This window comes from Drosophila bipectinata, chromosome 4, assembly GCF_030179905.1.
Source record: "Drosophila bipectinata strain 14024-0381.07 chromosome 4, DbipHiC1v2, whole genome shotgun sequence".
NCBI lineage: Eukaryota > Metazoa > Arthropoda > Insecta > Diptera > Drosophilidae > Drosophila > Drosophila bipectinata.
In genome coordinates, this window is record NC_091740.1 from 10,695,371 (window position 1) to 10,707,659 (window position 12,289).

Genomic DNA, 12,289 nt, shown 5'->3' on the forward strand with positions numbered 1-12,289 from the left:
CCTCTAAGTGTAAATGATAAAAAGGTTTTTTGTACGGATTCTATACGGTCCTGATGTACTCCATATTGGAGACTCCAAATACATGAACCATGCTCCAGTATCGAACGGACTAAAGATTTGAATAAGCTTTTAGTAATGGAGGGGTCTTATGAAGGGGTAAAATTCTTTTGACCACCTTTTAATGAAACCAAGGACACCTTTAGCCTACTAACGTTTCAAGATTTCTTTTTTGAGCCAGGTGCCGGTCAGAAATGCTGAATTCATCTGTGGATGAATTGATGTCAGCTTTTTGAGTTGCGATATGTTGATTTCGTATTTTATGTGTTCCATGAATAGTTTTATGACCAGTTTGAATGGTGTCAATATATATTACCTTAAAATCTATAAAGCGATTAGCTGCATTAGTGACAGTTACTTGTTACAGGAGGATATATCCAGAGTTTACTCACTTCTTCCATTAAACTTATCTAAGTGTAGGTTTACCCGTTACAGTAGGCGGTCTCTTGAGATCTGTACGGGTTATTCCATCAGTAATTATAATTTGGCAGCTAACAGCAAATCGACAGCAAATTTTAATTTTCTGGTCACTTAGACTATATTCTTCCTAAAGCGTATGCTATGCTGGGCTTTGTTAACAGGCACGTGAAACAGTTCAAAAGTCCATACTCGAGCCTCAGCGTCTATGCTGCATTTATTTGGTCGAGGCTGGAATATGCCTCAATCATTTGGAATCCGGATTGCAAAGTTCGTTCCAACAGAATTGAGCGACTCCAGAAAAAATTTGTAAACTTTGCACTTCTGCCTCTAAAGTTGCAAGATCCTGTTCCTTCATACCAGAGCCGTTGTCTTCTTCTGAATGTTTGCACCTTGGAGGATCGGCGTAAACTGGCTGCGTTAACTTTTTTGAATAATTTAATCGTCGATAACATTGATTGTCCTTTTTTATTGGGACTCATTAACTTTAATGTTCCTCAAAGGGATCTTCGTACCTTTGCCCCCTTTCGGGTCAAGTGTCATAGGGCCAATTATCTCTTAAATGAGCCGATTGAGCGGGCTCTTTCTTATTTTAATTCTTCGCCACCTAGCCTCCGAATTGAGTGGGGCTCTGATAAGGGTGTGTTAAAACGCAAATTAATCAGGCATTTATTAAGTTCTTGTTAGTATTATTTATTAGTTGTAAGTTGTTATGTTATGTAGCCATGTAAGGATTTGTCCGTTGGCGAAATAAATAAATAAATAAATAAATTATATCATAAATTTCTAATGGGTACGGATGTTGTTCGTCCTAAGCAAGTTGATGAAGCACGCGTATTGCGGTATACGTTGCTGATGCAGTCCAAATGCCAAAAATTACAGTATATATTTAGTCTTTACTTTGTAATTTCGTTTTTATTATTCTTCCGTAAGATGCGTTGAAATAGAGCATCATCATGGTACGTGTCGATACAGCGATACATTCTTTTGATACAGTCTGCAAACACGTAACGATGTAGCGATAATTTTGTTACTGTGGGCTGATGCGAAATTGGTAAATTAGTGATATGCCGTTGATAGTGGGATATTGTAAAGTATGTATTTACAGTAAATTACAGTATGAATTTAGTCTTTACTTTGTCATTTAGTTTTTATCATTCCTCCATAAGATGCGTTGAAATAGAGCATTATCATGGTACGTGTCGATACAGCGATACATTCTTTGGATACATTCTGCAAACACGTAATGATGTAACGATAATTTTGTTACTGTGGGCTGATGCGCAATTGGTACATTAGTGATTTGCCGTTCATAGTGGGATATTGTACATCATACACTACACTGCACACTTCGGTTGTCGTGCTGTCTTTGTTTACAACGGTATGGTGTGAAAGAGTAGATGCTGACCAATATTCTTAACCTCTAGGAGTGATCAATTGATGTCGAACTTTTGCAGTAAAGACTTTTGGGAGTTTTTTCAGGTTAAATTATTTTTTGATGTAAGAGCAAAATTGCTGTTTAAGTTCGCATTTTTTATTAAACAGACGTTTTAAGTATGAAACCTATCTAGTGCGGTTTTGTGAGACTTATTCATGGCTTGTCCTTTGTCAAATTCAGTTTTTTACGGAAGCCGGACCAGTTATTATACCCTTGCAGAACTTCTCTCTCTTCCTCTTAAGCGAACGGTCGTTTTTTTTTGTGCGCACTGCGTTTATGATACATATTGGTAAACCGGTGTTTACTTGCTTGCGAATCGAATTTTTTGACAAAGTTCCTTTTTAACTTAAACCGTATCGCTTCGCGTGCGCTGCGGTATATTTGGAGGCGAATTAACATTTTGCTTAAATTCAATTCCCCGTCTTATCTCTATTTCTGAATTTTTACTTTGCACTCTCCAAAGCTTCCGCTTTGGCTTCCTATTTGGCACAGTGGTTCAAGGTATAGTGTTTTTTAACTTTTTATATATTATTTTTGTATTGTTAATTAATAATATGGAATTTAAACTGGTCTGTTCTATAAACTCTTGTAACAAGACAATCTCGTCATCCCAGCCTACCATCCATTGCTGGCTATGTGAAAACGGCGTACACGCCAAGTGTGCCGGGTTCACTGCCTCAGTTTCGGATGCCATTTCACGTAGGTCTGGTTTACATTATTGTTGTGAAAATTGTCGTGCTACCCAAGACGAAATGAGGTCGTTCATGAGACAGACTAGGAATGGATTTGAAGAGTTGATACCTGGTTTTCGTAAAATCAATGACCAGCTCTTTGCGCTTGACACTCAGTTTAGTTGCCTTCAGCTGCTCACTGAGTCCCCTAATCCTTAGAAAGCCGCTGGTTGTGATCCGCCTCAGCCCGTCAGTAACGCAACCGCTCATATCTTTGGCCACCCCATACGCTAGAACTGAAAACAATTCGTCATCCGAATTTCTCAAGGAAAATGAGCAATTGTCTGATATGTCCTCCGTGGTATACCTTCAAGTGAAACCACAGGTCCTAGTAAATGAAACCCCCGGCAGAGGCACCCAAAAGGGTATTCCACAGTCCGGACCACCGGCACTGACTGATGCGCACCTGGACACCAAAAACTCTTACAGGTGATTCCTCCATCGAAACATATATTTGTTTGTCGGCTTTTCCCTGATACTTCAGAGATTGATATCTCGGCTTATATCAAAGCCAAAACTAAAGCCGATATAAAGGTGGAGGACATAGCTGAATTTAAATATTCTTAAATGTGCCTGCGCTGATATTCAAGACGATTTTTTCACCCAGTTTTTGGCCAGAGAACATTTTCATGAAAAAAAGAACATGAAAAAAAAGTTGTAAAACCAGTGGAAGTGAAACTTCCCCACATTAGAACCACTGACCAACCTTCCACCTCTTCTTCGTCACTAAACCAGAATACTAGGGGCTATGTAGAAAACTCTCCTAACCATTTTCTGATAGTTCTGTCTGTGCATCCCATATTATAGCCTTTACAAAAACTTAGTTAAAGCCGGAGATTTTTAGGCCCGAAGTTTTTCCAAGTAAGTACACCACTTTTAGACGGGATCGACCTCAGTGAAGGGGGGTGGAGTCCTCATTTCGGTAGACTCCACTCTTGTTTCTAAGAGGTCACTTATCACTTATCACTCACCATGACTTCACCGGGGACATGTTTGACAAGTCCCTAGGTCAGATTAACCATGTTAGAAATTCGTTAGGTCGGCTTTTAGACTTATGTTTTGCATCTGATTTTGACGGTGCCACTCTCTCCAGTGCTTTTCCCCTTTCAACCTCAGAGGATCCATATCACCCTACGCTTGAGGTCTCAATCGAAACCATTCCTGTTATCGATCAGATGTCTCCATGCGTGGCAAATAAAATTCGCTGCTTCCGTAAAGCTGATTTTCACAAACTTAATAGCCTTATCGATACATATGATTGGTCCGATATTCTGGCATGCATCGATCTTAATGTCACCTTAGAAAAATTGTACTGTACTTTAAATACATTTTTTGACTCCTGTGTGCCATGGAAATATCCGTCCGCGTCAACAAATCCTGTTTGGTTTACAAGGTGCCTCACTAACCTGAAATAAAAACTGAAATAAAAATAAAACTTGCAGTAGTATTGATTTCTCAAGATTTCTACGAGCTCAGTCAAATTTTACCGCGCATAACGCTGCCGGATACTATTTACTCAGGATCTGAAGCAGTTTTATAATTTTGTAAACACAAAGTGTAAACATGTATCTTTTAAACCTCTGCTTACGTTTGAAAATTCATCTGCGACCTCCGACCAGGCCAATGCCGATCTATGCGCAAAATTTGTTCAAACAACTTATTCTTCGCCTAAAATAACTGATCACCCTTACGCATACAACATTCAATCAGCAAATCTTATTTTCGGTCCGTTTTTCTCCGAGAACAACTTATTATCTGATCTTCTAAGGGTAAAACCTATTTATTCGCCAGGCCCCGATGGAGTACCAGGCTATGTGCTAAGATACTGTGCCAGGGCTATGTGCAAACCTCTTCTAAGAATTTTCATCTTTGGAAACCTCGATTTTTCCCCTTAAGTGGAAGGAATCTTTCATAATTCCCTTATATAAGGAAGGGAAAAAGTCCGATGCTGCCAATTACAGAGACATCTCTAAATTGTCGGCAATTCCAAAACTGTTTTACCAATTAATTACTCCTCATTGGCAACACCCTGGCTCTTCGATCATATCTCTTTGTCAGCATGGCTTTATTAAGCGTCGCTCCACCACCAAGAACTTATTGGAGTTGACATCCTTTGTCATAGATAGCTTTCGTAAGGGATATCAAACCGATGTAATTTAAACAGACTTAAGCTCATTTCGGTAGACTCCACTCTTGTTTCTAAGAGGTCACTTATCACTTATCACTCACCATGACTTCACCGGGGACATGTTTGACAAGTCCCTAGGTCAGATTAACCATGTTAGAAATTCGTTAGGTCGGCTTTTAGACTTATGTTTTGCATCTGATTTTGACGGTGCCACTCTCTCCAGTGCTTTTCCCCTTTCAACCTCAGAGGATCCATATCACCCTACGCTTGAGGTCTCAATCGAAACCATTCCTGTTATCGATCAGATGTCTCCATGCGTGGCAAATAAAATTCGCTGCTTCCGTAAAGCTGATTTTCACAAACTTAATAGCCTTATCGATACATATGATTGGTCCGATATTCTGGCATGCATCGATCTTAATGTCACCTTAGAAAAATTGTACTGTACTTTAAATACATTTTTTGACTCCTGTGTGCCATGGAAATATCCGTCCGCGTCAACAAATCCTGTTTGGTTTACAAGGTGCCTCACTAACCTGAAATAAAAACTGAAATAAAAATAAAACTTGCAGTAGTATTGATTTCTCAAGATTTCTACGAGCTCAGTCAAATTTTACCGCGCATAACGCTGCCGGATACTATTTACTCAGGATCTGAAGCAGTTTTATAATTTTGTAAACACAAAGTGTAAACATGTATCTTTTAAACCTCTGCTTACGTTTGAAAATTCATCTGCGACCTCCGACCAGGCCAATGCCGATCTATGCGCAAAATTTGTTCAAACAACTTATTCTTCGCCTAAAATAACTGATCACCCTTACGCATACAACATTCAATCAGCAAATCTTATTTTCGGTCCGTTTTTCTCCGAGAACAACTTATTATCTGATCTTCTAAGGGTAAAACCTATTTATTCGCCAGGCCCCGATGGAGTACCAGGCTATGTGCTAAGATACTGTGCCAGGGCTATGTGCAAACCTCTTCTAAGAATTTTCATCTTTGGAAACCTCGATTTTTCCCCTTAAGTGGAAGGAATCTTTCATAATTCCCTTATATAAGGAAGGGAAAAAGTCCGATGCTGCCAATTACAGAGACATCTCTAAATTGTCGGCAATTCCAAAACTGTTTTACCAATTAATTACTCCTCATTGGCAACACCCTGGCTCTTCGATCATATCTCTTTGTCAGCATGGCTTTATTAAGCGTCGCTCCACCACCAAGAACTTATTGGAGTTGACATCCTTTGTCATAGATAGCTTTCGTAAGGGATATCAAACCGATGTAATTTAAACAGACTTAAGCAAAGCATTTGATTCAGTCAATCTCTCACTCTTGCTGAGTTAACTGAATATGCTGGGATTTTCAACAGACCTCTTAACGTGGATCTCCAGCTACTTAGATGGAAGTACACAAAGAGTCTTATATACAGACTTATATACTTTTGTGAGAGTTATTATATACGTTTATACGCGAATTAGTCTCTCAGTTTTAAAGCTATCGACTTGAAACTTTTCACACACCATTCTTTCCTTTGCACGCAGTATATAAGTCGGTACGGCTCAACTATATCCTCTAGCTGCCATATAACTAATTGATCGGAAATGGTATAACGATTGTGTTTTTAGAGCTAGAAAGTTTAAATTTTACATGAATGCTATATTTGGCAGAATGCAAAATTTCATAAGGATTGGCCGACTATATCCTATAAAATAAAAATTGTATGCCATAAAACTGAACGGACGGAAATGGTTTTTGGTAGAAATAGTTTAGGTTAGGTTAGGTTGAGGCGGCGATGTGGGGCCGGTGACTGACCGCCATCCACTTGAGCCGCTGGGGCTCCTTGTGATACCGCACAGGCAAGGGTCCTACAAGAGGACCTCTCCCTTCCTATTTACTTATGTGCCCAAGGCTATTCTAGCCTTCCTGCGGCGGCTCGCGGTCCCATCCAGATTTACGGATGAAAGCTACGAGTCTGCGTGGAGCGATCTCAGCGAGGTCTGTTAGGTCTGTAAGTATTGCTGCGCCCAAGAATTTGAGTCGGCTTTTGAGCCCCTATAGCGTATATTGTTGCATCCCTGCATTTTAGCCTACACGTAGCTAAGGGGATACCTTCTGGTTCCTTCTCCGGTAGGAGAGGATTGCTCTTGTTCGTCGGCGCACCCATATGAGGTGGATGTCATACTGCTCTGCCATCTCGTTAAGAGATCTGCGACAGTCATTTACTGTCCTGGAGTTGGATGAGAATCCGTCAAGGGCTTTGAGTGCCGCTTGACTGTTTGAGAAGATACAGATTGTGTCTTGATTGCCAGTAAGTGCTGGGGATCTGAGTGCTTCTCTGATAGCTATTACTTCTGCTTGGAACATACTACAGTGGTCGGGGAGTCTGAAGGACTCATTTAGACACAGCCGTTCGCAATGGAAACCGCCTCCCACCTGGCCATTCAATTTCGAACCGTCTGTGTAGATATGAAGGGAACCGGCTGGTCCCGGGATTTGTGTGGCCCATTCCTCCCTTGTTGGAATGTAGGCCTTGTATTATAAGGTGGGATGATCGAGAGGTACGCAGTAGTCTGTAGGCCCCGTTGGCGTGCAATGGTGTAGATCTATCTTGCCGATAGCGTGGCTATCTTGACCCCCATTGTCTCTACCAGTAATAGGTCGAGTATAAAGTCTAGGGCGTCCGTCGGTGTGGTACGTAGGCTGCCTGTGATACAGACCTCCGCCATCCTTTTCGTTTTCCTAAGTTTCTCTCCATATGTGGAGTTAGTGGGAGCAGGCCACCAAACCATCACCCCGTAGAAAAGGATGGGTTTTATGACCGCCGGCTTTTGGACGGGTTTACACCTAGTCCATTTTTAACTGCCCATGTTGACAGGACCCTTAGTTTGTCCGTCAAGCGGTCACATAGAGTCTGGGGAAATTTTCCAGAGAAGGCAATTGCGACATCATCCGCGTGAGCAACCACCACTTTGCAACCACCACCTTCTAGGGATCGCAGTAGGCTATTAACCGCCACGTTCCAGAGTAGGGGTGAGAATACGCCTACTTGCGGAGTGCCTCATCTGACGTATCTATGAATAGATTCTCCTCCTAGTGACGCCTCAACAGTCCTGTTTACCAGGATCTGCTCTATAAGGCGTATGGATTGATTGTCTATTCCTAGTCTCGTCAGCGCATTGATTATCGAGCTTGGTAGGATGTTGTTGAACGCACCTTCTATGTCTAGAAAAGCAATGAGTGGAGTGCCGTTTCCGTGGATCGGCCCTTCCTATACGCATGCTGTGATCCCAAGATATAATCTGGGTTGATAGTAAGATTTATGTTGAGGCTGATTAGTCTCTCCATTGTCTTGAGAAGGAAGGACGACAGGCTTATTGGTCTGAAGTCCTTAGGGGTGCAGTGAGACGGTTTTCCCGCTTTGGGTATAAATACGACTTTCGTCAGCAACCACCTTGCGGGTACGATGCCTATTCTGAAAATTGCTGAGAAAGCTTTCTTTACCCAAGACCTCAGATTGGGACCGGCTTTAATTAGTTGAGCCGGGTCAATGCCATCTGGGCCTGGGGATTTGAAAGGCTTGAAGCTATTTATCGCCCAGCTGAGATACTTGTCACTCAATAGGTATTCAAGTTGGTAAGGGAGGGAGGGGCTATCCCCCTGTCTCTGCATTTCCAGGGTTGTATCTTCTCGAGAGCAACTAATTCTATGTATCGGTGGTCCGAGAAAGAGTTTCTCTGGGACTCCCCATCTAACAATCCTGTCTGCTAGGGTCCAGAGTAAAGAGTGACGTCAAGTACTTCCCTTCTGTTCTTGACTATGAAAGTGGGTTCTGTATCCCTGTTACCCACCAGAAGATTGGAGCCTAGGATAAAATCGAAGATTGACTCACCCCTCTCGTTCGTGTCAGTGCTTCCCCACTGATGATGATGGGCGTTCCATCGCAACCTACGATCAGGTCGATCTTGTGCTTCCTGCTGTCTTCCACCAGCTGTTTGAGTAGCGGGTGCGGGGGGAGGGCCTCCTGGTCGTTGCCCATATACGCCGAACATATCCTTAGAGGGCCTTTTGGGCTATCTATGGCTGCGGCTACGTGGTCTTCATTGCTGAAATTGGGTAGCAAAAATAGGGTAGCCTTTTACCTGTTGTATCGGCTTTGCAGAGCCTGAACTCCGACGCCCCCAACCCAAGAATCCTGTCTTCTAGGATCCAGGCTTCCTGGATGAGGGCCATATCAGCTCCACTCTCGGCGAGGTGGAGTAGGAGGGCAGCTGACGCCGCTTTACTGTGATGGAGGTTTATTTGCAAGATCGTCAGAGACATCCTTACAAATCTCCACCACAGTAATTTCTGCCTCCGTCTCGGAGCTCAGCAGAGAGTCCTCTTCCATTCCGACTCCACTAAGTGCCCTTGCCAAGTCGCTTTCCTCCGAGGTGTACCCTTCCAGGATGACCACCTCCTCATCCGACATTCCTTCCGGGTGCCCCTCTTCGGTCGGCTCCTCCAAGTCTGGCTCTTGTGTGTCTGCCTCCGGCCCGATACCTCCTGGCTTGGCCTTCGCATCGGATTTGTAGATACGGACCGAAACGTGTTCGAATCCGTACTTCAGCCTGCCTGAAGTACCTCGACCTTGGCGACTCTCCAGTCCGCCGTGGGAAGCGTCGGGTTGCACATCCTAAGCATCGTTAGTATGGTTTTAGGGTCGGCTGGCTTTTCAGTAAGCCACACTCGCGTCCTCGGTTTGCTAGGGATCTCGTCCCAGTCAACCGCCACCAGCTTAGCTCCAGGGTAGACCTCTCCAAGCGATGCAACCATCCGCTTGTAGGTCTCTACCGATCGCGCGTCTTGGCAAGCAATCACCTTGACGCTACTCTGATATCATCCTGCGTCTTCGCATTCTGGTGGGGGTCCTCCGCATCTCAGCATCTCCTCCACGAAGCGCCCATGCAACTCGTTAACCACTCGACGCCAAAGGTCCTTGGGGATAAGCCCATTCTTGGAGCCCTTGTCCAGGACTTCAATTAGGGTTCTTCTCTTCGTTACTTCAGCGAACGAGCGGTTGGACGGCTGCGGCTGGGCCTTCCTCTTCTTGGCCTGGGGGGCTTCTCCCTCTGTGGACCTCTGCCTTTTCGCGCTTTGCGCGGCCTCCTTCGCAGGGTCTGACCCAGTACGTCTACTCGGATCCAGCCTCACTCCCGCCTTTTCCGGATTAAAGTCGGGCAGGATCTGCCTTGCCCACTTGATGATCTCGGCCTGGTCCGGGTTGGCTTCGGCCGATGGGTCCGCCCTCATCAAAATTAAGGCTGCTCTTCTTCTGTCCTTGTAAGAGCCTTTACGCTGCGTCGAGTGAGACGCTCCCGGGCCTGGGGTAGCCTTAGGGGCCCCGCCGATTGGTATAGAGGTTGACCCTGGGGTCTTCCTCTCCACGCCGTTCGGTGGTCCCATAGTGGTCCCCGCTTTGAAAGAGGAAGTCTTGGCAACCTCCTCCGCACCGGCGCGTCCCGCCTCCAGATGTTGCCCCTCTGTGGGGGGCTTCTCCATCTCAGCAACTCCTTGGCTTTTGAGGGCCTTGGAGTTTGACGGGTCATTGACCCCATTTCCGGACTTTTTTAGGGAGTTCCGTTCTCCACTTAGGCTTTGGGTTTGATTGGTAGAATTCATATATTGCTCGAGTAGGCGGGAAGGGGTTCGTCCATCATGACATAGCCCGCTTGTCTCAATAAGCCTGGTTAAAACTGGGAGGTCGGCCGGTCCCCCAGAGTTCGCATATTAGCGTCTGAGCCCCCCCTCGGACACGCATCCTGTTCCACCTTGGATTGGGGTGATTTAAGGAAGGGAGTGTTCTTCTCCCCGCCCGACTACCATTAGCCAGCATCCTCGGCAGAGACATGACCTTACCGTGACCTGTTACCAGCCGCCCTCACGTGGAGAGTATAGTCGCACTACCAGCGGTGTATACAGTTACGGCACGCAATTGCTTGCGCGTAGGTCCCCCTGTTGTATCCGTGGGCTGACGGTCCCAACTATTTGGTAGAAATATCAACTTTGGTATTTTTGAAGATAGAAGCTTGGGACTTTTTTTTTTAGATATTTTATTTTAATTAATTTGTGTTATTATGATATTCTCATAAGGAGCGGCCAACTGTATCCGATTGTTGCGATATATATCCGGTTATAACTCCAAGGGTATATCAACTTCAGTTCCGCCCGAAGTTAGCTTTTCTTTCTTGATATTTATTTTTTCTATTTTTGTTTGGTTTATATCTAGGCATCTATAGATATTAGAGGTCAGCAGGAATACATTATTACTTATTGCCTCAGCCATAGAACATCCAAATAGAATAGAATGAATGAGTGCAAAACACAACGAACTGAGTGAGAGGGAGTGAGAGAGTGAGAGAGCATTCTAACTCATGGGCATTCTTTTGCTTTGAAACCGAGTGAGTTGGGGTGGGAAGTAAAAAGAGTGCTTTTGGAATGAGGAATGCAGCCGAATGTCTCGAATGGTTTTTAACACACTCTATGCATTCATTTATTTTTTTTTTGTTGAGCAAAACGCTTCTTTAATAATTCTTAAATAATGAGGAAATTGACCGAAATGTGAATTATGATAAAAGTGTTTTTTTTTTACTTATGGTTTTTAACTGTTATTATTATTTTCTTAGTGTTTTTTGTTTAGTTTTCTTAAATTTTTCCAAATTAAATTATTTTACAAAATTTTTTTTAGCGGCAAAAATGTGCTGGAAAATTATTAATAAATATTGAAAATATTTTTACATACATATAAGTAAAATATGTAAATAAAATATACAGCATAATAATGAATATTTCTGAAAAAAATGACTTACTTCCACTTTTGAATTATTTTATTATCAGCGTTTAAAAATACAGGCAAATATGCATAGTTGTATCTTACATTCTAGAATGCATTCGAATCAATTCGAATGCGAACTGTAACTCTAACTTTTTCAATTCGGTTTTCATCGCCCCATTCATTCACTCACTCATTCATTAATTTTCGTCTCAGCATTCTATCTCACTCAATTCATTTTCAAGGTTGTGCATTTGAATGTCGTTTTTTAGCTACTCATGCAGACCTCAAATAGATATAAGTTAGTTATCGAAAAAAATTACATAGAGTTTACAATAATATCGATACTTTGGTACCGAATCAGTATAAAATTTCGCTCTTTGTAGGTTTGAATCTTTTTTTTCTTATCGTTAGACAGATACAAATAAAAATGTATATTTACGTACCACCTTGAATTTTTGACATAGCTGAGTTTTTATCTTGTGTTACTGGAGGTGTTGGCTTATGTGACTGACCTGTAGCCCTATACATTGCCATAACCCAAAGACTGCACTCATTCTCATCGTCACAAGTAAATGAGATACTATCGCCTTCTCGAACTGCTTTGAAGAAAAAACGACCGCCGTTCAAGTCTATTCCGAACATAAGATTTGCTACGAACAGAGTAAATATTTACTTTTATTTTACGATTCTTTTTTAAATTTTTGGTA